At 48.7% G+C, this 24,322-nt stretch overlaps 1 protein-coding gene across 5 annotated transcripts in view; it reads left to right on the top strand.

Moving 5' to 3' along the window:
- The first annotated feature begins 16,423 nt into the window (after nt 1-16,423).
- The window catches only part of AOPEP (aminopeptidase O (putative)), a 1,013,974-nt gene continuing 1,006,075 nt past the window's right edge, over nt 16,424-24,322 (top strand). For 2 of the 5 annotated variants that reach the window (XM_063913755.1, XM_063913754.1), the window contains exon 1: nt 16,424-16,700. The gene's annotated coding sequence lies outside the window, so the exon portion shown is untranslated. The remainder of the gene's footprint in view (nt 16,701-24,322) is intronic. The other 3 variants (XM_063913752.1, XM_063913753.1, XM_063913756.1) reach the window with 3 other exon arrangements.

The following is a 24,322-nucleotide window of genomic DNA, read 5'->3' as shown; positions in this document are numbered from 1 at the left end:
TGGGGTGACAGCCCTTTTCTCCCGTGGTTTGCTGTTCAGGCTAACCGTTTTTAAATCTAAAAGATAAAAAATGAGAATAGGCGCCTCCTAGTGCATTCTCACATATATTGTGACCTCCACCTTTAGTATCACTCCAGCGAATTCAAGGTGTACCTTGGATGGTGGAATTCCAACCACCTAATTGAATCGCATAATACCACGTATTTCAATCTGTAATAGGGATATTTTTCATCACAGTAATCCTGGTGGTACTTCTCCCCGGTTTATACCTCACAATGTAAAGGTAAAAAACAGCTTATCTGTTAGTAGTCGTCCATACGAGTAAACACTCAACGCTTTTCGTCCGATGCCCACGGCTTAGACTTCCTCAGGAATGTAATGATACAAGCTCTCTGTTGAAAGTCCAACGGGTACCTATGTCGGAGCGCCCTGAAACCGCACAATAATTCTTCTCCAGTTTCTCTTGATTGGAGGCTCACATTTTCATACTGAAGACACTCACACAGATAAGACTCCGCATCTCTAAGAAGAATTATAGCGTCCAGCGGATTAGCCAAACTGTGCGTTTGGCTATACCGCGATTCAATTAGATGGTTGGAATTCCACCATCCAAGGTACACCTTGAATTCACTGGGGTGATACTAAAGGTGGAGGTCACAATATATGTGAGATAATGCACTAGGAGGCGCCTATTCTCATTTTTTGTCTTTTATATATATATAAAACTGGCATTTTAAGAGTTTAATAGTGTGGGCTGGCTCCTCCCTCTATGCCCCTCCTACCAGACTCAGTTTAGAAAATGTGCCCGACGGAGCCGGTCACAGCTAGGGGAGCTCCATAGGATTTTTCTAGTTTTCTTATTTTTCTTAGAGAGTTAGGCACAGGGAGGCATCTGGCAACAGCCTCCCTGCTTCCTGGGACTTAAGGTGGGGGTGGAGTAGTGTCCAACCCTGAGAGGTTAATGGCCACTATCTCCGCTGACAGGACACTGAGCTCCTGAGGGTGATGATCGTTAACCGCCCGAGGCGACCGCTCACTCCCGCAGCATGCCGCCACCCCCTAACAGAGCCAGAAGATTCCGGTGGCGAGTGTGTCACTGGCAACCCGACAAGCGGGCAATATGGAGGCAACAGGGTAGGAGCGCAGTACTAACTGTGCTCCGGAGAGCTCAGCGGTACATAGTGCGGCGCTATGAGAGCGCCCTGAGCAAGCGCAAATACCCTACACTGGTCACTCAAGGATATCAGGGACCTCGGTAACACTGCTAGCAAAATCCTCAGGCCAGTATAAAAAATTTAAAGTGCGGGAAGACGCGCCATGTCCAGGGGGCGGAGCTTCTCCTCAGTGCAGACCCAGCACAGGGAGTGCTGTCCTTCTACATGACTCCAGCTATCCTGTGCGGTACCAGGGGGTTGTAGAAGGGGGAGGGGGGGGGAGGCTGTGTATTACTGTGTAGTCTATTAAGGGTACACAGTCAGCACCAGGTTGGTTTTACCTACCTAATTGAGCGCTGTGTGTGTGCTGGCTCCAAGCTCTGTGTTCTCTCTGTGTGTTCTCTTGGGGAAGAAACTGTGGTGGTCATTCCGAGTTGTTCGCTCGTTATTTTTTTGTCGCAACGGAGCGAATAGTCGCTAATGCGCATGCGCAATGTCCGCAGTGCGACTGCGCCAAGTAAATTTGCTATGCAGTTAGGAATTTTACTCACCGCATTACGAGGTTTTTTCTTCGTTCTGGTGATCGTAATGTGATTGACAGGAAGTGGGTGTTTCTGGGCGGAAACAGGCCGTTTTATGGGAGTGTGTGAAAAAATGCTACCGTTTCTGGGAAAAACGCGGGAGTGGTTGGAGAAACGGAGGAGTGTCTGGGCGAACGCTGGGTGTGTTTGTGACGTCAAACCAGGAACGACAAGCACTGAACTGATCGCAGATGCAGAGTAAGTCTGGAGCTACTCAGAAACTGCTAAGAAGTGTCTATTCGCAATTCTGCTAATCTTTCGTTCGCAATTTTAATATGCTAAGATTCACTCCCAGTAGGCGGCGGCTTAGCGTGTGCAAAGCTGCTAAAAGCAGCTTGCGAGCGAACAACTCGGAATGACCCCCCGTGTCTGACATTTTCCTGTGTATGTGTGGGTGTATGTTTTCTCACATAGCCATGTCCAGGGACTCTGTGTCTTATGCTGCTGAGGATGTTTCTTCTCCAGAGGAATCAATTCCTTGTACCCAGGAATGTAATGTCTTGTCTTAGATTCCTATTACTGAGCCAGAATGGCTGACTTCTATTAAGGGAATGATCTCTCAGATCTCTACTAGGGTAGATCATACTGAGACTGAAACTCAGGTTTTAAAGAATTCTATGGCAGTTTCGTCAGGTTCTGTTCCTATTCCTCCTAAATCCCATAGCATATACCCAAAGAAACGTGCACGTGCTTAGATTATGCAAGCCGACACGGATACTGACTCTGACACGGCAGACTGTGATGGGGATGTGCTGAGGGGGGCAGCATCCCTGGCAAAGGGGTGCAGCTCATGATTTAGGCCATTAGGTATGTGTTACAAATTACTGACACACCACCTGAACAGGTTGAGGAGGCTTACTTCACAGATAATAAGAAAGCCTCGCTAACCTTCCCTGCGTCTATGGTATTAAACGCTATATTTGAAAAATCCTGGGATAACCCGGAGTAAAAATTCCAGATCCCAAAAAGGGTTCTGGTTGCTTTTCCCTTCCCTGAGGAGGATAGAAAGAAATGTGAAAACCCACCCATAGTTGACGCATCTGTCTCCAGACTGTCAAAAAAGGTGGTTTTACATGTCCCTGGATCTACCACGTTAAAAGAACCGTCTATTCGTAAAGTTGACACTACGCTCAAATCCATTTACACTGTGTCAGGAGTGGCGCTACGGCCCACCATTGCCTGTGTATGGATTTCGAAAGCCATAGTTAAGTGATCAGGCACACTAGAGGAATTAGATTCTATGGATAGAAGTGACATTGAATTGTATTTACGTAACATACAGGATTCTGCGGGTTTCATGGTGGAGACAATGAAGGACCTGGGTACTCTGAATGCAAGGATACCTTCCATGGCTGTCTCGGCACACAGGGGACTCTGGCTACGCCACTGGTCTGCAGATGCGGAATCCAGGAGAAGTATGGATAACCTACCCTTCACGGGTCAGGCTCTATTTCGGGAAGCGTTGGATGCGTGGCTTTTCACGGCAACTGCGGGTAAGTCACCCTTTCTTCCCTCAGCTGTTTCTTCTACGAAAAAACCCTTTTCTTCATCCACACCGCAGTCCTTTCGGTCCGCTAAGACATAAAAGTCCAAGCCTCCTACTACCTTCTTTAGAGGTGGACAGGCAAAATCCAAGAAATTTGGGTGTCCTGCTTCTAAGCAGTCGATTTCTCGCTGGATCAGGTTCACTATTCAGCACGCATATTCTACAGCAGGATTGCCGTGCCCAAAATCTGTTAAGGCCCACTCTAATCGTAAGGTGGGTTCTTCCTGGGCGGCTGCCTGGGGGGTCTCGGCTTTACAACTTTGCCGAGCGGCTACTTGGTCAGGGTCGAATACGTTTGCTAAGTTCTACAAGTTCGATACTTTGGCCTCTGAGGACCTGAAGTTTGGTCAATCAGTTCTGCAGGAACCTCCGCGCTCTCCCTCCCGTTCTGAGAGCTTTGGTACATCCCCATGGTACTAATGTGGAGCCCAGCATCCTCTAGGACGTAAGAGAAAATAGGATTTTAATTACCTACTGGTAAATCCTTTTGTTGTAGTCCGTAGAGGATGCTGGGCGCCCGCCCAGCGCTTCGTGATCCTGCAGTGGTTACTTAGTTCAGTACTGCTTTGTTCTTGGTTAAGTACTGTTTTTTCTTACTTGGTTCAGTAATATTGTTCAGCCGTTGCTGAGTTTTCAAGCAGGTTAGCTTGGTTTGCCTTGTATGTGTGAGCTCGCCACTATCTGTGTAAAATCCTTCTCTCGAAGTTGTCCGTTGTTTGCCTTGTATGTGTGAGCTGGTATGAATCTCGCCACTATCTGTGTTAAATCCTTCTCTCGAAGATATCCTTCTCCTCGGGCACATTTTCTAGACTGAGTCTGGTTGGAGGGGCATAGAGGGAGGAGCCAGCCCACACTATTAAACTCTTAAAGTGCAAGTGGCTCCTAGTGGACCCGTCTATACCCCATGGTACTAATCTGGACCCCAGCATCCTCTACGGACTACGAGAAAAGGATTTACCGGTAGGTAATTAAAAATAAGATTTTAAACCTACCGGTAAATCTTTTTCTCCTAGTCCGTAGAGGATGCTGGGGACTCTGTAAGGACCATGGGGTATAGACGGGCTCCGCAGTAGACATGGGAACTATAAAGAATTTTAGAAGGGGTGTGCACTGGCTCCTCCCTCTATGCCCCTCCTCCAGACCTCAGTTAGAGAAACTGTGCCCAGAGGAGATGGACAATACGAGGAAAGGATTTTGTTACTCTAAGGGCAAGATTCATACCAGCCCACACCATCCACACCGTATAACCTGGAATATACACAACCAGTAAACAGTATGAACAAAACAGTATCAGCTAAAGACTTATCTCAACTGTAACATAACCCTTATGTAAGCAACAACTATATACAAGCCTTGCAGACTTTGTCCACACTGGGACGGGCGCCCGCAGCATCCTCTACGGACTAGGGGAAAAAGATTTACCGGTAGGTTTAAAATCTTATTTTCTCTTACATCCTAGAGGATGCTTTGGACTCCGTAAGGACCATGGGGTTTATACCAAAGCTACAGACCGGGCGGGAGAGTGCGGACGACTCTGCAGCACCGACTGAGCAAACGCAAGGTCCTCATCAGCCAAGGTATCAAACTTATAGAACTTTGCAAAAGTGTTTGAACCCGACCAGGTAGCTGCTCGGCAAAGCTGTAAAGCCGAGACGCCTCGGGCAGCCGCCCAAGAAGAGCCCACCTTCCTAGTGGAATGGGCCTTTACCGAATTTGGTAACGGCAATCCTGACGTACAATGGCCCTCATTCCGAGTTGTTCGCTCGCAAGCTGCTTTTAGCAGCTTTGCACACGCTAAGCCGCCGCCTACTGGGAGTGAATCTTAGCTTATCAATATTGCGAACTAAAGATTCGCAATATTGCGAAAAGACTTCTCTGTGCAGTTTCTGAGTAGCTCGAGACTTACTCTTCCAGTGCGATCAGTTCAGTGCTTGTCGTTCCTGGTTTGACGTCACAAACACACCCAGCGTTCGCCCAGACACTCCTCCGTTTCTCCAGCCACTCCCGCGTTTTTCCCAGAAACGGTAGCATTTTTTCAAACACTCCTATAAAACGGAATAGTATAAACAATATCCCATAAAACGGCCTGTTTCCGCCCAGAAACACCCACTACCTGTCAATCACACTCCGATCACCAGAACGAAGAAAAAACCTTGTAATGCCGTGAGTAAAATACCTAACTGCATAGCAAATTAACTTGGCGCAGTCGCAGTGCGAACATTGCACATGCGCAGTTAGCGGAAAATCGCTGCGATGCGAAGAAAATTACCGAGCGAACAACTCGGAATGACCACCAATGAGCCTGCTGAATCGTGTTACAGATCCAGCGAGCAATAGTCTGCTTCGAAGCAGGAGCGCCAACTTTGTTGGCTGCATACAGGACAAACAGTGCTTCTGTTTTCCTAAATTGAGCCGTCCTGGCTAGATAGATTTTTAAGGCCCTGACCACATCCAGTGACATGGAATCCTCCAAGTCATCCGTAGCCACAGGCACCACAATAGGTTGGTTCATATGAAATGAAGAAACCACCTTAGGCAAAAATTGAGGCCAAGTCCTCAACTCTGCCCTATCCACATGGAAAATCAAATTGGGGCTCTTGTGAGACAAGGCCGCCAATTCAGACACCCGCCTTGCAGATGCCAAGGCCAACAACATGACCACCTTCCAAGTGAGAAATTTTAATTCAACAGTTTGAAGAGATTCAAACCAGTGAGACTTCAGGAACCGTAACACCACGTTAAGATCCCATGGTGCCACTGGGGGCACAAAAGGAGGCTGGATGTGCAGCACTCCCTTTACAAAAGTCTGGACTTCCGGGAGAGAAGCCAATTCCTTCTGAAAGAAAATAGACAGGGCCGAAATCTGTAACTTAATGGAGCCTAATTTTAGGCCCATATCCACTCCTGTCTGTAGAAAGTGGAGAAAACGTCCCAGATGGAAATCTTCCTTAGGAGCCTTTATGGCTTCACACCAAGATACATACTTCCTCCAGATACAGTGATAATGTTTTGACGTCACCTCCTTCCTAGCCTTTATCAGAGTAGGGATGACTTCCTCCGGAATACCTTTCCCAGCTAGGATTCGGCGTTCAACCGCCATGCCGTCAAACGTAACCGCGGTAAGTCTTGGAACACGCAGGGCCTCTGTTGCAACAGGTCCTCCCTGAGAGGAAGAGGCCACGGAGCCTCTGTGAGCATCTCCTGAAGATCTGAACACCAGGCCCTTCGAGGCCAATCTGGAACAATGAGTATGGTTTTCACTCTTTGTCGTCTTATGATTCTCAATATTTTTGAGATGAGAGGAAGAGGGGGGAATACATAGACCGACTGAAACACCCATGGTGTCACCAGGGCGTCCACCACAACTGCCTGGGGGTCCCTTGACCTGGCACAATACCTCCGAAGGTTCTTGTTGAGGCGGGACGCCATCATGTCTATGTGAGGAATTCCCCAAAGACTTGTTATTTCTGTAAAAACTTATTGATGAAGTCCCCACTCTCCTGGATGGAGATAGTGTCTGCTGAGGAAGTCTGCTTCCCTGTTGTCCACACCCGGAATGAAGACCGCTGACAGAACGCTTACGTGATTTTCCGCCCAGCGAAGAATCCTGGTGGCTTCCGCCATTGCCACTCTGCTCCTTGTCCCACCTTGGCGGTTTACATGAGCCACGGCTGTGACGTTGTCTGATTGAATCAGAACCGGTAGGTTGTGAAGAAGATTCTCCGCTTGTCTTAGGCCGTTGTATATGGCCCTGAACTCCAGTACACTGATGTGTAGACAAGCCTCCTGGCTTGACCATAGCCCCTGAAAATTTCTTCCTTGCGTGACTGCACCCCATCCTTGGAGGCTCGCGTCCGTGATCACCAGAACCCAGTCTTGAATGCCGAACCTGCGACCCTCTAAAAGGTAAGCACTTTGCAGCCACCACAGGAGAGACACCCTGGCCCTGGGGGACAGGCTTATCTTCTGATGTATTTGTAGATGGGACCCGGACCACTTGTCCAGGATCCCACTGAAAAGTCCTTGCATGAAACCTGCCGAAGGGGATGGCCTGCCACCATTTCCCCCAGAACCCAAGTGCATTGATGAACAGACACCCGTTTTGGTTTTAGCAGGTCTCTGAGCATGTTCTGGAGGTCCCGGGCTTTTTCTATCGGGAGAAAAACCCTCTTCTGATCCGTGTCTAGAATCATGCCTAGGAATGATAGTCGAGTCATTGGAATCAATTGTGACTTTGGCAGATTGAGAATCCAACTGTGTTGTTGTAGCACTCTCAGGGAGAGCGACATGCTCCTCTGCAATTGATCTCTCGATCTTACTTTTATCAGGAGATCGTCCAAGTACGGGATAACTGTGACTCCCTGCCGGCGCAGGAGCACCATCATCTCCGCCATCACCTTGGTGAAAATCCTCGGGGCCGTGGAAAGCCCAAACGGCAACGTCTGAAACTGGTAATGACAGTCCTGTACAGCGAATCTCAGGTACGCCTGATGAGGAGGATATATGGGGACATGAAGGTATGCATCCTTTATGTCTAGTGACACCATAAAATCCCCCCCTTCCAGACTGGAGATCACAGCCCGGAGCGACTCCATCTTGAATCTGAACTTTTTCAAGTACAGGTTTAGGGATTTTAGATTTAAAATGGATCTGACCGAACCATCCGGCTTCAGGACCACGAACAGGGTTGAATAGTACCCTTTTCCCTGTTGGACTAGGGGAACCCTGACAACCACTTGCTGTAGACACAGCTTTTGAATTGCAGCTAACACTACTTCCCTCTCTGGGAGAGAAGCTGGCAAGGCCGACTTGAAAAATCGGCGAGGGGGCACCTCTTTGAATTCCAGTTTGTAACCCTGGGATACAATATCCAACGCCCAAGGTTCCACGTCTGACAGAACCCAGACCTGGCTGAAGAGTCAAAGACGTGCCCCCACCGGCGCGGACTCCCTCAGTGGAGCCCCAGCGTCATGCGGTGGATTTAGTAGAAGCCGGGGAGGACTTCTGCTCCTGGGAACTAGCCAGAACAGGTGCTCTCTTCCCTCTACCCTTACCTCTGGCGAGGAAAGATGAGCCCCGACCTCTTCTGGACTTATGCGACCAAAAGTACTGCATCTGATATTGTTGAGTTTTCTTTTGCTGTGGGGGAACAAAAGGCAAAAAGGTAGATTTACCCACGGTAGCTGTGGCCACCAGGTCCGTGAGACCTTCCCCAAATAAAACTTCACCTTTGTATGGCAAAACCTCCATATGCTTCTTTGAGTCGGCATCACCCGTCCATTGGCGGGACCACAGGGCTCGCCTAGCAGAAATCGCCATGGCGTTGGCTCTCGAACCTAGAAGCCCAACGTCTCTTTGAGCGTCCCTCATATATAAGACTGCGTCTTTAATGTGACCTAAAGTCAATAAAATGGTATCCCTGTCTAGGGTATCAAGGTCAGCTGACAAGGTATCTGTCCAAGCTGCAACTGCACTACATACCCATGCTGATGCTATTGCCGGCCTGAGTAAAGCACTCATATGCGCATAAATAGACTTTAAAGTAGTTTCCTGTCTGCGATCAGCAGGATCCTTGAGGGCTGCCGTGTCCGGAGACGGTAGCGCTACCTTCTTGGACAGGCGCATTAAGGCCTTGTCCACCCTGTGTGAGGGTTCCCAACGTACCCTGTCCTGTGCAGGGAAAGGATACGCCATAAGAATCCTCTTGGGAATCTGCAGTTTTTTGTCTGGAGTTTCCCAAGCTTTTTCAAATAACTCGTTCAGCTCATCTTTTATTGCAATAATCATACAATGAATACTTTTGGCCACCCTTGGGTGCAACCTCGCATCATCGTAGTCGACACTGGAGTCAGAATCCGTGTCTGCTATTTGGGATAGGGGACGTTTTTGAGACCCAGAAGGGCCCTGTGACCCAGTCGAAGCCATGGATTGACTCCCTGCTCTTTCTCTGGACTCTGCTTTGTCCAATCTCTTTGCATTTAAAACATTCCACATGTCCATCCAATCATGAGTCGGCGTTGCCGACGGAGACACCACAATCATCTGCTCCACCTCCTCCTTAGCTGAGCCTTCCGCATCAGACATGTCGACACACTCGTACCGACACCCCCACACACACACAGGGATATAGTTATAACGAGACAGTTCCCCAATAAGGCCCTTTGGAGAGACAGAAAGAGAGTATGCCAGCACACACACACAGTGCCAACTGACACTGGAAACAATTTCCCAGCTAATATAGCGCTTTTATATTAATTTACTGTGTAAAACACTCACTGTGCCTTACAAGTGCCCCCCACTCTTTTCAGCCCTGTGTCACCGTGTTCAGCATCTCTGCAGATCTCTGTGGAGAAAATGGCGCTGGTTAGTGCTGAGGGACCAAGCTCCACCCACTCCAGCGGCGGGCTTCGTTCCGCTCAAAGTATTAAAAAAAACTGGCGGGGGATTTATATAATTACTGCCTCCGCAGCCCATAAGCTTATAAATGCCAGATTCAGAGGTTTTTAATGCTGCCCAGGGTGCCCCCCCTGCGCCCTGCACCAATCAGTGCCTGCTAGTGTGTGTTGTGTGTGTGAGCAATGGCGCGCAGCGTTACCGCTGCGTGCTTACCTCAGGGAAGAGCTGAAGTCTTCTGCCGCCTAAGAAGTCTTCTTTTCTTCTTATACTCACCCGGCTTCGATCTCTGTGAGGAGGACGGCGGCGCGGATCTGGAACGAACGGCGAGGGTAGACCTGCGTTCCGACTCCCTCTGGAGCTAATGGTGTCCAGTAGACTAAGAAGCAAAGCCTGGTCCTTACGGAGTCCCCAGCATCTTCTAGGACACAGGTTCTCAAACTCGGTCCTCAAAACCCCACACAGTGCATGTTTTGTCTCCTCACAGAATCGCAAGTGAAATAATTAGCTCCACCTGTGGACCTTTTAAAACGTGTCAGTGAGTAATTAATACACCTGTGCACCTGCTCGGTTACCTGCAAAACATGCACTGTGTGGGGTCCTGAGGACCGAGTCTGAGAACCTATGCTCTAGGACAGGCATTCCCAACCACGGTCCTCAAGGCACACCAACAGTGCAGGTTTTAGTGATATCCAGGCTTCAGCACAGATGGTTAAATCAAAATAACTGAGGTACTAATTAAGTCACCTGTGCTGAAGCCTGGATATCACTAAAACCAGGACTGTTAGTGTGCCTTGAGGACCGAGGTTGGGAAACACTGCTCTAGGACGTAAGAGAAATCCTATTTTTTCAAATCCAGCCAGTGACATGGCAGTAAGGATCTGATTACCATTATCACGTTCCACTTTAATCACTTCACCGAGCTTAATAAATCTGCCCCCTAGTCCCTTTATCAAGTCGTCTTGATAAAGGGACTAGATCCCGAAATGTCGATTTACACTATCGCTGTCTACTGTACTTCATTAGTCCCTGAGTGCCAGATATCGTTCTTCAGTCTGCACATTGCAAATCACGGCACCAGGGCCGTTACCGTAGCTAAGCCAGCCAGTGTCGGTCATTAATGGCAACATATATATAGATATATAATAAAAATGGCATGGTAGGGCAATTGTAAAATAAGAATTTACTTACCGATAATTCTATTTCTCGGAGTCCGTAGTGGATGCTGGGGTTCCTGAAAGGACCATGGGGAATAGCGGCTCCGCAGGAGACAGGGCACAAAAGTAAAGCTTTTACAGATCAGGTGGTGTGTACTGGCTCCTCCCCCTATGACCCTCCTCCAGACTCCAGTTAGGTACTGTGCCCGGACGAGCGTACACAATAAGGGAGGATTTTGAATCCCGGGTAAGACTCATACCAGCCACACCAATCACACCGTACAACTTGTGATCTAAACCCAGTTAACAGTATGATAACAGAGGAGCCTCTGAAAGATGGCTTCCTAAACAATAACCCGAATTAGTTAACAATAACTATGTACAAGTATTGCAGATAATCCGCACTTGGGATGGGCGCCCAGCATCCACTACGGACTCCGAGAAATAGAATTATCGGTAAGTAAATTCTTATTTTCTCTATCGTCCTAAGTGGATGCTGGGGTTCCTGAAAGGACCATGGGGATTATACCAAAGCTCCCAAACGGGCGGGAGAGTGCGGATGACTCTGCAGCACCGAATGAGAGAACTCCAGGTCCTCCTTTGCCAGGGTATCAAATTTGTAAAAATTTACAAACGTGTTCTCCCCTGACCACGTAGCTGCTCGGCAGAGTTGTAATGCCGAGACCCCTCGGGCAGCCGCCCAAGATGAGCCCACCTTCCTTGCGGAATGGGCCTTAACAGATTTAGGCTGTGGCAGGCCTGCCACAGAATGTACAAGTTGAATTTTGTTACAAATCCAACGAGCAATCGACTGCTTAGAAGCAGGTGCACCCAACTTGTTGGGTGCATACAGTATAAACAGCGAGTCAGATTTTCTGACTCCAGCCGTCCTTTAAATGTATATTTTTAAGGCTCTGACAACGTCCAACAACTTGGAGTCCTTCAAGTCGTCTGTAGCCGCAGGCACTACAATAGGCTGGTTCAGGTGAAACGCCGATACCACCTTAGGGAGAAAATGCGGACGCGTCCGCAGCTCTGCCCTATGTCGAATGGAAAATTAAATAAGGGCTTTTATAAAACAAAGCCGCCAGTGCAGATACTCTCCCGGCCGAAGCCAGGGCCAGTAACATAGTCACTTTCCATGTGAGATATTTCAAATCCACATTCTTTAGTGGTTCAAACCAATTGGATTTGAGGAAATCTAAAACTACATTTAGATCCCACGGTGCCACCTTAGGCACCACAGGAGGCTGTATATGCAGTACTCCTTTGATAAAAATCTGGACCTCAGGGACTGAGGCCAATTCTTTTTGGAAGAATATTGATAGGGCCGAAATTTGAACCTTAATAGATCCCAATTTGAGACCCCTAGACAATCCTGATTGCAGGAAATGTAGGAAAACGACCCAGTTGAAATTCCTCCATCGGAGCACTCCGCTGCTCGCACCACGCAACATATTTTCGCCAAATACGGCGATAATGCTTCGCGGTGACTTCCTTCCTTGCCTTTATCAAGGTAGGAATGACTTCTTCTGGAATGCCTTTTCCTTTTAGGATCTGGCATTCAAACGCCATGCCGTCAAACGCAGCCGCGGTAAGTCTTGAAAAAGACAAGGACCCTGCTGAAGCAGGTCCCTTCTCAGAAGTAGAGGCCACGGATCGTCCGTGACCATCTCTTGAAGTTCCGGGTACCAAGTCCTTCTTGGCCAATCCGGAGCCACTAGTCTTACTCCTCTTTGCCGTATAATCCTCAATACCTTTGGTATGAGAGGCAGAGGAGGAAACACATATACCGACTGGTACACCCAAGGTGTTACCAGCGCGTCCACAGCTATTGCCTGCGGATCTCTTGACCTGGCGCAATACCTGTCCAGTGTATTGTTGAGGCGAGACGCCATCCTGTCCACCATTGGTTTTACCCAACGGTTTAATAGCATGTGGAAAACTTCTGGATGAAGTCCCCACTCTCCCGGGTGAAGGTCGTGTCTGCTGAGGAAGTCTGCTTCCCAGTTGTCCACGCCCGGGATGAATACTGCTGACAGTGCTATCACGTGATTCTCCGCCCAGCGAAGGATCCTGGCAGCTTCTGCCATTGCCCTCCTGCTTCTTGTGCCGCCCTGTCTGTTTACATGGGCGACTGCCGTGATGTTGTCCGACTGGATCAACACCGGTCTTCCTTGAAGCAGAGGTTCCGCCTGGCTTAGAGCATTGTAGATTGCTCTTAGTTCCAGAATGCTTATGTGAAGAGACTTTTTCAGGCTCGACCACACTCCCTGGAAATTTCTTCCCTGTGTGACTGCTCCCCAGCCTCTCAGGCTGGCATCCGTGGTCACCAGGATCCAATCCTGCATGCCGAATCTGCGGCCCTCCAATAGATGAGCCTCCTGCAACCACCACAGAAGGGATACCCTTGTCCTCGGCGACAGGGTTATCCGCAGGTGCATCTGAAGATGCGACCCTGACCATTTGTCCAACAGATCCCTTTGCATGGAATCTGCCGAAAGGGATTGCTTCGTAAGAAGCTACCATTTTTTCCCAGGACTCTTGTGCATTGATGTACAGACACCTTTCCTGGTTTTAGGAGGTTCCTGACCAGGTCAGATAACTCCTTGGCTTTTTCTTCGGGAAGAAAAACCTTTTTCTGAACTGTGTCCAGAATCATCCCCAGGAACAGCAGACGAGTTGTCGGCATTAATTGGGATTTTGGAATATTCAGAATCCATCCGTGCTGCTTTAGCACCTCTTGAGATAGTGCTAAACCCATCTCTAGCTGTTCTCTGGACCTTGCCCTTATTAGGAGATCGTCCAAGTATGGGATAATTAATACTCCTTTTCTTCGAAGAAGAAATATTATCTCGGCCATTACCTTTGTAAAGACCCGAGGTGCCGTGGACAAACCAAACGGCAGCGTCTGAAACTGATAGTGACAGTTTTGTAAAACGAACCTGAGGTACCCCTGGTGTGAGGGGTAATTGGAACGTGGAGATACGCATCCTTGATGTCCAAGGATACCATAAAGTCCCCTTCTTCCAGGTTCGCTATCACTGCTCTGAGTGACTCCATCTTGAACTTGAACTTCTTTATGTACAGGTTCAAGGACTTCAGATTTAGAATAGGCCTTACCGAGCCATCCGGCTTCGGTACCACAAAAAGAGTGGAATAATACCCCTTCCCTTGTTGTAGAAGAGGTACCTTGACTATCACCTGCTGAGAATACAGCTTGTGAATGGCTTCCAAAACCGTCTCCCTTTCTGAGGGGGACGTTGGTAAAGCAGACTTCAGGAAACGGCGAGGTGGCTCTGTCTCTAATTTCAACCTGTACCCCTGAGATATTATCTGCAGGATCCAGGGATTTACCTGGAGTGAGCCCACTGCGCGCTGTAATTCTTGAGACGACCGCCTACCGCCCCCGAGTCCGCTTGCGAAGCCCCAGCGTCATGCTGAGGCTTTTGTAGAAGCCGGGGAGGGCTTCTGTTCCTGGGAAGGAGCTGCCTGTTGCTGTCTCTTCCCTCGTCCTCTGCCTCGTGGCAGATATGAATAGCCCTTTGCTCTCTTATTTTTAAAGGAACGAAAGGGCTGCGGTTGAAAGGTCGGTGCCTTTTTCTGTTGGGGAGTGACTTGAGGTAGAAAGGTGGATTTCCCGGCCGTAGCCGTGGCCACCAAATCCGATAGACCGACCCCAAATAACTCCTCTACGCATCGCCTGTCCACTGTCGTGTCCATAAAGCTCTTCTGGCCGAAATGGACATAGCACTTACCCGTGATGCCAGTGTGCAGATATCTCTCTGTGCATCACGCATATAAAGAAATGCATCCTTTATTTGTTCTAACGACAGTAAAATATTGTCCCTGTCCAGGGTATCAATATTTTCGATCAGGGACTCTGACCAAACTACCCCAGCACTGCACATCCAGGCAGTCGCAATAGCTGGTCGTAGTATAACACCTGCATGTGTGTATATACCTTTTTGGATATTTTCCATCCTCCTATCTGATGGATCTTTAAGTGCGGCCGTCTCAGGAGAGGGTAACGCCACTTGTTTTGATAAGCGTGTTAGCGCTTTGTCCACCCTAGGAGGTGTTTCCCAGCGCTCCCTAACCTCTGGCGGGAAAGGGTATAAAGCCAATAACTTCTTTGAAATTAGCAGTTTTTTATCGGGGCACCCCACGCTTCATCACACACGTCATTTAATTCTTCTGATTCGGTAAAAACTACTGGTAGTTTTTTCACACCCCACATAATACCCTGTTTAGTGGTACCTGTAGTATCAGCTAAATGTAACATCTCCTTTATTGCCAAAATCATATAACGTGTGGCCCTACTGGAAAATACGGTTGATTCGTCACCTTCACCACCGGAATCAGTGCCTGTGTCTGGGTCTGTGTCGACCGACTGAGGCAAGGGGCGTTTTACAGCCCTTGACGGTGTTTGAGGCGCCTGGACAGGCACTAATTGAGTGTCCGGCCGCCTCATGTCGGCAAACGACTGCTTAAGCGAGTTGACGCTATCCCGTAATTCCACAAATAAAGGCATCCATTCTGGTGTCGACCCCCTAGGAGGTGACATCCTCATATTTGGCAATTGCTCCGCCTCCACACCAATAACGTCCTCATACATGTCGACACACACGTACCGACACACAGCAGACACACAGGGAATGCTCTATACGAAGACAGGACCCACTAGCCCTTTGGGGAGACAGAGGGAGAGTCTGCCAGCACACACCAAAAAGCGCTATATATGACAGGGATAGCCTTATGATTAAGTGCTCCCTTATAGCTGCTTTCATATTAATATATTGCCATTTATTTTGCCCCCCCTCTCTGTTATACCCTGTTTCTGTAGTGCAGTGCAGGGGAGAGACCTGGGAGCCTTCCTGACCAGCGGAGCTGTGACAGAAAATGGCGCCGTGTGCTGAGGAGATAGGCCCCGCCCCTTTTTCGGCGGGCTCGTCTCCCGCTATTTAGTACATTTAGGCAGGGGTAAATATCTCCATATAGCCTCTGGGGCTATATGTGAGGTATTTTTAGCCTTTTTAAAGGTTTTCATTTGCCTCCCAGGGCGCCCCCCCCCCAGCGCCCTGCACCCTCAGTGACTGCCGTGTGAAGTGTGCTGAGAGGAAAATGGCGCACAGCTGCAGTGCTGTGCGCTACCTTAAGAAGACTGCAGGAGTCTTCAGCCGCCGATTCTGGACCTCTTCTTGCTTCAGCATCTGTGAGGGGGCCGGCGGCGTGGCTCCGGTGACCATCCAGGCTGTACCTGTGATCGTCCCTCTGGAGCTTCATGTCCAGTAGCCAAGAAGCCAATCCATCCTGCACGCAGGTGAGTTCACTTCTTCTCCCCTCTGTCCCTCGTTGCAGTGATCCTGTTGCCAGCAGGAATCACTGTAAAATAAAAAACCTAAGCTAAACTCTCTAAGCAGCTCTTTATGAGAGCCACCTAGAATTGCACCCTTCTCGGCCGGGCACAAAAATCTAACTGGAGTCTGGAGGAGGGTCATAGGGGGAGGAGCCAGTACACACCACCTGATCTGTAAAAGCTTTACTTTTGTGCCCTGTCTCCTGCGGAGCCGCTATTCCCCATGGTCCTTTCAGGAACCCCAGCATCCACTTAGGACGATAGAGAAACATTATTTACATGGAGCGTATACAGTGTGGCAGTGAAATAATGTGTGCACTGTGCAGTAAATGCACGCAATTACCGTTTACCTTATTGAGTGCCGAATGTGCTGATGTGAATGTGAAGTCTCCTCCCTACGGTGCTGAATCTGCAGCAGACCACATGATGATGATGTTACTACGAGCTGCTGCCGCCAGAAGTTGTATGGGCAGCAGCAGGTGCTAAGTACCAGTGCGAGGTTCGCTGCCGGTGAGTGAGGGCTAGGGACCTGCTTCTAAGCATGAGCTAGCCGTGACTCTGCAGCTCACGGTGGACGGTGCTGCGGGCACTAGCTAAGCTGCTGCTCCCGAGCTAGAAGCCTGTACTGGCATGTGGACGTTGTCTTTTACATATAGTTTCCCTGTGTTAGCTGTGAATTAGCATAATAAAATATCTCATTTAGATGAAATGTACATGCACAGTGCTCCTGCTGGTTCTAGCAATAGACGTGTTTATCGAAACAAATTTCTGTTATGACTGAGTGCATGCTGATGTAATATAAGTATAAGTGCAGCCCACCCAAAATGCTGCACACTGTTCCCAAATTTGTTTAGGTATTCCGTGAATGATAAACACAGAGTGCAGTTACTGTGTGTGTATGTATGTGTATATATATATATATATATATATATATATATATATATATATATATATATATATATAAATAGTTTCTTCTTGTTGCATTCCAGGCATGTATTTATTTTAGCTATGTAAGAGATTTTTTTGGGGGTCGCTTATATGACCCCTTTTCCACTGCCGCAATAACCCAGGTTATTGCAAGGTCTACCTGGGTTGCAGTTTATATCCCTTTCAGACTGCCAGCTTGTAACCTGGGTTATTGCACATGCGCGTGCAGTAACCTGAGTTGCTGTGCGGTCTGAAAGGGCCCATGGGAAATATCCTGAGTCGAGCGACCTGGTGTTACAACCCTGGTAGCGAAATTGATGCAATTCGTTTCCTGTTCACACTGTATGGACGAGCGGTGCTTGGCGATTGTCTGATCTCCAAGCCGCTTCTGCGTGCTTCACCAACCCGGCAATATGCCTGGCTGGAGATGCCACTGTGAATGGGGCCTCTGCGGGTCGCACCCAGGAAGCACCCGTGTACGGCTCCAGGGTGCAGCCCGTGATATGCGGTCTGAAAGGGGTATTATTGGAAAAGGGTCTTAAAAGCAACCTGGGTCCAGTGACCCAGGATACTGACCCGGAAAGCTGCCAGGTGCAGTGTAAATGAGTAACCCGTGTCCCGCTAAAAGCTTATGCAGTGCAATTACCCGGTCGTCCCGTTTTAGACATATGCTGATGCGCCCTGGCATTCTACCAGACAAGGTTGCCAGTTCTCTTCTCCCCCCCCCCTCCCCCTTCTCCAGCCAGCTGCCCAATACACAGTGCAGCATACACCCTGCCCCTTCCCTGCAGCACGGGCCCTGCGCACTCCATGCAGCCCTGAACAGCCTATCAGGGGCTTCTAAATGCTACCCAGGAGTGAAATCTCGAGTTGCACCATTCACACTTAACCCGGGATATCTAGATCGCCGGCCCTGTATTGCAGGGGTTCTCAAGGACCCCACACAGTGCATGTTTTGCAGGTAACCCAGCAGGTGCACAGGTGTATTAATTACTCAGACACATTTTAAAAGGTCCACAGGTGGAGCTAATTATTTCACTTGTAATTCTGTGAGGAGACCTGCAAAACATGCACTGTGTGGGGTCCTGAGGACCGAGTTTGAGAACCTGTGCTGTATTGTATTCCTGGGTTGGTATCTTTTTAACATAAGCGAGGGCTGGAAAACCCCCAATTTTTTTTCTATGGGGCAGATGTATTAAGCCTGGAGAAGTGATAAAGCAGGAAGTGGATGTTGATAACACACCAGCCAATCAGCTCCTGTAATTTTTCAAACCCGTAATACAGAGGTTCCCAAAGACAGTCCTCAAGGCACCCCAATGGTCCTGGTTTTAAATGTATCCATGATTGGCCACAGGTGACTTAATTAGCACCTTAGTCAATTTGATTTAACCATCTGTGCTGAGCCATGGATATACCTAAAACCTGGACTGTTGGGGTGCCTTGAGGACCGCGTTTGGGAACCTCTGCCGTAATGATTGGCTGGTTCGTTATCACCTTCCACTTATCACTACTTTATCACTTCAGATTGGCACATTGTGAATGGAAAAATGCTATGTATTTTGGGGGTCATTCTGACCTGATCGCTCGCTGCAGTTTATCGCAGCGATCAGGTCAGAACTGTGCATGCGCCGTCGGTGCATGGCTGACATCCAACGACAGGCAGTGGCGGAGGGGGTGGCACGGCGGTGTTTGCCGTTTTGTGGGCGCGGTCCGGCCAACGCAGGCGTGGCCGGACCGTGCGGGGGGTGGTCCGCAGCAGCTGCGTCATGTCACACACAGCCGCTGCGACCCGGGCAGCGCCAAGTAACTCCCGGCCAGCCGCAGGAGCTGTGCTGGCTGGGAGTTACTCTTCAAGTACAAAAGCATCGCCATGCTTTTGTACTTGTGCCAGAGAAGGGGGCGCGAACTAGCCCTGTGCTGGGCGTCCCCCCGCATGTCAGTGTAAGTGATCGTAGCTGTGCTAAATTTAGCACAGCTACGATCAGGTCAGAATGACCCCCTTTGTTTCAGGAATCATTTGATGGCGTTTCAAAGAGCATCATGAATATTTTATCATTTCTGTGGATTATGTTTTCTCTGTACCACATCATTTCTTTGAACTGAAAGTACTGTACAAATCATGAATTTTGAATTGCACTGTGCACTTTCTTGTATATGTTTAAAGGCTTTAATGAGATATAGCAGCCCATGCAATTGCTGATATTAAATGACCAGATGTGTCTTATTTTTATGGACTGAGCCTGTGTTGGGTGATTAGTTCACCTGTAATGTGCCCAAATTTTATTTTCTTTGCTTTACATCGTAAAAAAATTAGTTTAGTACATATGGCAATTTTCCTTAAGGAACAGCTTGTACTAGTAATTTAAATAGGTACTTAATGTCACATGATTGTGTGATCCGAGAGAAAACAGTTTAAAGATGTATGCTGGAGACATGTTTTCACATTGGTAATGGTTGTAGTGACAGTGATCTGGGCAGTTAAAAGGCTAGCCCAACTGCTCACTGTCAGTTCTGGACATGATTCAGAGATGGAAGCAATAGCATACCTGTTGCGTCTTTTCTTTGTACCGCATGGTTTCTATAGCATGAAACACAGTGCACAGTTTTTTTTCTATTGGATACCTCAGGTATCCAAAATTGGGCGCTAGGTCCACAAGGTTTTTTGTGGGCAAAATCTTGCGCCCAATCGGATACCCCCCCATAGACTTTAACCAAAATTATGAGATAATCCCATAACTAATTTCAATTTCTCCTATTCAATTTTTTTTTAATCAATTACAGATCAAACGTGCAGTGTTAGAAAAAAACACCATAGCAGTCTGAGGGTGATGAAATTAATTCTTGATTAAACACAGGGACCGCAAGAACAGAGACTCCTTGACTTGCAAATATATGCAAACTGAAATCTCTGAATTTCTATTAACATGTAGTATTCAAATCTCATTGCTAGTCCTTTTGCATTGTACTAGGGGAATATTTTTGTCATTTTTTTTTCTTAAATACAGTTCAGCAAGAAAACCTAATTGTGCCCTGATGCCCTTCTCAGCTCGATCAAATTACTTTATTCATTCTGCGAAAAAATATGTCACTATCACATACAATAACGGTCATCCCCAAAATGCCCAACTAAAATGTTTCCAGACCCTCTGCATTTGTAAATGTGTTATCTTTACATATGAGAAGTGGTATTAGACAAGATTTTACAAATCTTTTCTCTAACGTCCTAGAGGATGCTGGGGTCCACATTAGTACCATGGGGTATAGACGGGTCCACCAGGAACCATTGGCACTTTAAGAGTTTGAGAGTGTGGGCTGGCTCCTCCCTCTGCTCCTCCTACCAGACTCAGTTTAGAAAATGTGTCCGGAGGAGCCGGTCACAGCTAGGGGAGCTCTCCAGAGCTTTTCTAGTAAAATGTTATTTCTCTGACGTCCTAGTGGATGCTGGGGACTCCGTCAGGACCATGGGGAATAGCGGCTCCGCAGGAGACAGGGCACAAAAATAAAGCTTTAGGATCAGGTGGTGTGCACTGGCTCCTCCCCCTATGACCCTCCTCCAAGCCTCAGTTAGGTTTTTGTGCCCGTCCGAGCAGGGTGCAATCTAGGTGGCTCTCCTAAAGAGCTGCTTAGAAAAAGTTTTTAGGTTTTTTATTTTACAGTGAGTCCTGCTGGCAACAGGCTCACTGCAACGAGGGACTTAGGGGAGAGGAAGTGAACTCACCTGCGTGCAGGATGGATTGGCTTCTTAGGCTACTGGACACCATTAGCTCCAGAGGGATCGAACACAGGCCCAGCCATGGAGTCCGGTCCCGGAGCCGCGCCGCCGACCCCCTTACAGATGCCGAAAAGCGAAGAGGTCCAGAAACCGGCGGCAGAAGACTTTCAGTCTTCATGAGGTAGCGCACAGCACTGCAGCTGTGCGCCATTGTTGTCACACACTTCACACCAGCGGTCACGGAGGGTGCAGGGCGCTGCAGGGGGCGCCCTGGGCAGCAATAAGAATACCTTGTTCTGGCTAAAAAATACATCACATATAGCCCCTGGGGCTATAGGGATGTATTTAACCCCTGCCAGGTCCCACAAACTCCGGAGAAGAGCCCGCCGAAATAGGGGGCGGGGCCTATCTCCTCAGCACACAGCGCCATTTTCCTGCTCAGCTCCGCTGCGAGGAAGGCTCCCAGGACTCTCCCCTGCACTGCACTACAGAAACAGGGTAAAACAGAGAGGGGGGGGCACTTTTTTGGCGTTTTTTGATATATATTAAGCTGCTATAAGGGAGACAACACTTCTATAGGGTTGTTCCTATATATTTATAGCGCTTGGGTGTGTGCTGGCAAACTCTCCCTCTGTCTCCCCAAAGGGCTAGTGGGGTCCTGTCTTCGATAAGAGCATTCCCTGTGTGTCTGCTGTGTGTCGGTACGTGTGTGTCGACATGTATGAGGACGATGTTGGTGTGGAGGCGGAGCAATTGCCGGTAATGGTGATGTCACCCCCTAGGGAGTCGACACCGGAATGGATGGCTTTGTTTATGGAATTACGTGATAATGTCAGCACATTACAAAAATCAGTTGACGACATGAGACGGCCGGCAAACCAGTTAGTACCTGTACAGGCGTCTCAGACACCGTCAGGGGCTGTAAAACGCCCTTTACCTCAGTCGGTCGACACAGACCCAGACACGGACACCGAATCTAGTGTCGACGGTGAAGAAACAAACGTATTTTCCAGTAGGGCCACACGTTATATGATCACGGCAATGAAGGAGGCTTTGCATATCTCTGATACTGCATGTACCACAAAAAGGGGTATTATGTGGGGTCTGAAAAAACTACCTGTAGTTTTTCCTGAATCAGACGAATTGAATGAAGTGTGTGATGAAGCGTGGGTTAACCCCGATAGAAAACTGCTAATTTCAAAGAAGTTATTGGCATTATATCCTTTCCCGCCAGAGGTTAGGGCGCGCTGGGAAACACCCCCTAGGGTGGATAAGGCGCTCACACGCTTATCAAAACAAGTGGCGTTACCGTCTCCTGAAACGGCCGCCCTCAAGGATCCAGCGGATAGGAGGCTGGAAACTACCCTGAAAAGTATATACACTCATACTGGTGTTATACTGCGACCAGCCATCGCCTCTGCATGGATGTGCAGTGCTGGGGTGGTTTGGTCGGATTCCCTGACTGAAAATATTGATACCCTAGATAGGGACAGTATTTTATTGACTTTAGAGCAATTAAAGGATGCTTTTCTTTATATGCGAGATGCTCAGAGGGATATTTGCACTCTGGCATCGAGAGTAAGTGCGATGTCCATATCTGCCAGAAGAAGTTTATGGACGCGACAATGGTCAGGTGATGCGGATTCCAAACGGCATATGGAAGTATTGCCGTATAAGGGGGAGGAATTATTTGGGGTCGGTCTATCGGATTTGGTGGCCACGGCAACAGCCGGGAAATCCACCTTTTTACCTCAGGTCCACTCCCAACAGAAAAAGACACCGTCTTTTCAGCCGCAGTCCTGTCGTTCCTATAGGAACAAGCGGGCGAAAGGACAGTCATATTTGCCCCGAGGCAAAGGAAAGGGTAAGAGAGTGCACCAAGCAGCTTCTTCCCAGGAGCAGAAGCCCCCCCCGGCTTCTGCAAAGCCCTCAGCATGACGTTGGGGCTTTACAAGCGGACTCAGGGGCGGTGGGGGGGTCGACTCAAGAATTTCAGCGCAGTGGGCTCACTCACAGGTGGACCCCTGGATCCTGCAGATAGTATCTCAGGGTTACAGGTTGGAATTCGAGAAGTCTCCCCCTCGCCAGTTCCTAAAGTCTGCTCTGCCAACGTCTCCCTCAGACAGGGCGACGGTATTGGAAGCCATTCACAAGCTGTATTCTCAGCAGGTGATAGTCAAGGTACCCCTCCTACAACAGGGAAAGGGGTATTATTCCACACTATTTGTGGTACCGAAGCCGGACGGCTCGGTAAGACCTATTCTAAATCTGAAATCTTTGAACCTGTACATACAAAAATTCAAGTTCAAGATGGAGTCACTCAGAGCAGTGATAGCGAATCTGGAAGAAGGGGACTTTATGGTGTCCCTGGACATAAAGGATGCTTACCTGCATGTCCCAATTTGCCCTTCACATCAAGGGTACCTCAGGTTCGTGGTGCAAAACTGTCATTATCAGTTTCAGACGCTGCCGTTTGGATTGTCCACGGCACCTCGGGTCTTTACCAAGGTAATGGCCGAAATGATGTTTCTTCTGCGAAGAAAAGGCGTATTAATTATCCCTTACTTGGACGATCTCCTGATAAGGGCAAGGTCCAGGGAACAGCTGGGGGACGTAGTAGCACTAACCCAAGTAGTGCTGCAACAGCACGGGTGGATTCTGAATTTTCCAAAATCTCAATTGACCCCGACGACACGTCTGCTGTTCCTGGGAATGATTCTGGACACGGTTCAGAAAAAGGTGTTTCTTCCGGAGGAGAAAGCCAGGGAGTTATCCGAACTTGTCAGGAACCTCCTAAAACCAGGGAAAGTGTCTGTGCATCAATGCACAAGAGTCCTGGGAAAGATGGTGGCTTCTTACGAAGCGATTCCATTCGGCAGATTCCACGCACGAACTTTTCAGTGGGATCTGCTGGACAAATGGTCCGGATCGCATCTGCAGATGCATCAGCGGATAACCTTATCGCCACGGACAAGGGTGTCTCTTCTGTGGTGGTTGCAGAGTGCTCATCTGTTAGAGGGCCGCAGATTCGGCATACAGGACTGGGTCCTGGTGACCACGGATGCCAGTCTGAGAGGCTGGGGAGCGGTCACACAGGGAAGAAACTTCCAGGGAGTATGGTCAAGCCTGGAGATGTCTCTTCACATAAATATACTGGAGCTAAGAGCGATTTACAATGCTCTAAGCCTGGCAAAACCCCTGCTTCAGGGTCAGCCGGTGTTGATCCAGTCGGACAACATCACGGCAGTCGCCCACGTAAACAGACAGGGCGGCACAAGAAGCAGGAGAGCAATGGCAGAAGCTGCAAGGATTCTTCGCTGGGCGGAAGATCATGTGATAGCACTGTCAGCAGTGTTCATTCCGGGAGTGGACAACTGGGAAGCAGACTTCCTCAGCAGACACGATCTACACCCGGGAGAGTGGGGACTTCATCCAGAAGTCTTCCACATGATTGTGAACCGTTGGGAAAAACCAAAGGTGGACATGATGGCGT

Source organism: Pseudophryne corroboree, chromosome 1 (genome assembly GCF_028390025.1).
Source record: "Pseudophryne corroboree isolate aPseCor3 chromosome 1, aPseCor3.hap2, whole genome shotgun sequence".
In the NCBI taxonomy this organism is placed as follows: domain Eukaryota; kingdom Metazoa; phylum Chordata; class Amphibia; order Anura; family Myobatrachidae; genus Pseudophryne; species Pseudophryne corroboree.
The sequence above is the reverse complement of the archived record's forward strand: the minus strand, read 5'-3'. Positions and strand labels throughout refer to the sequence as shown.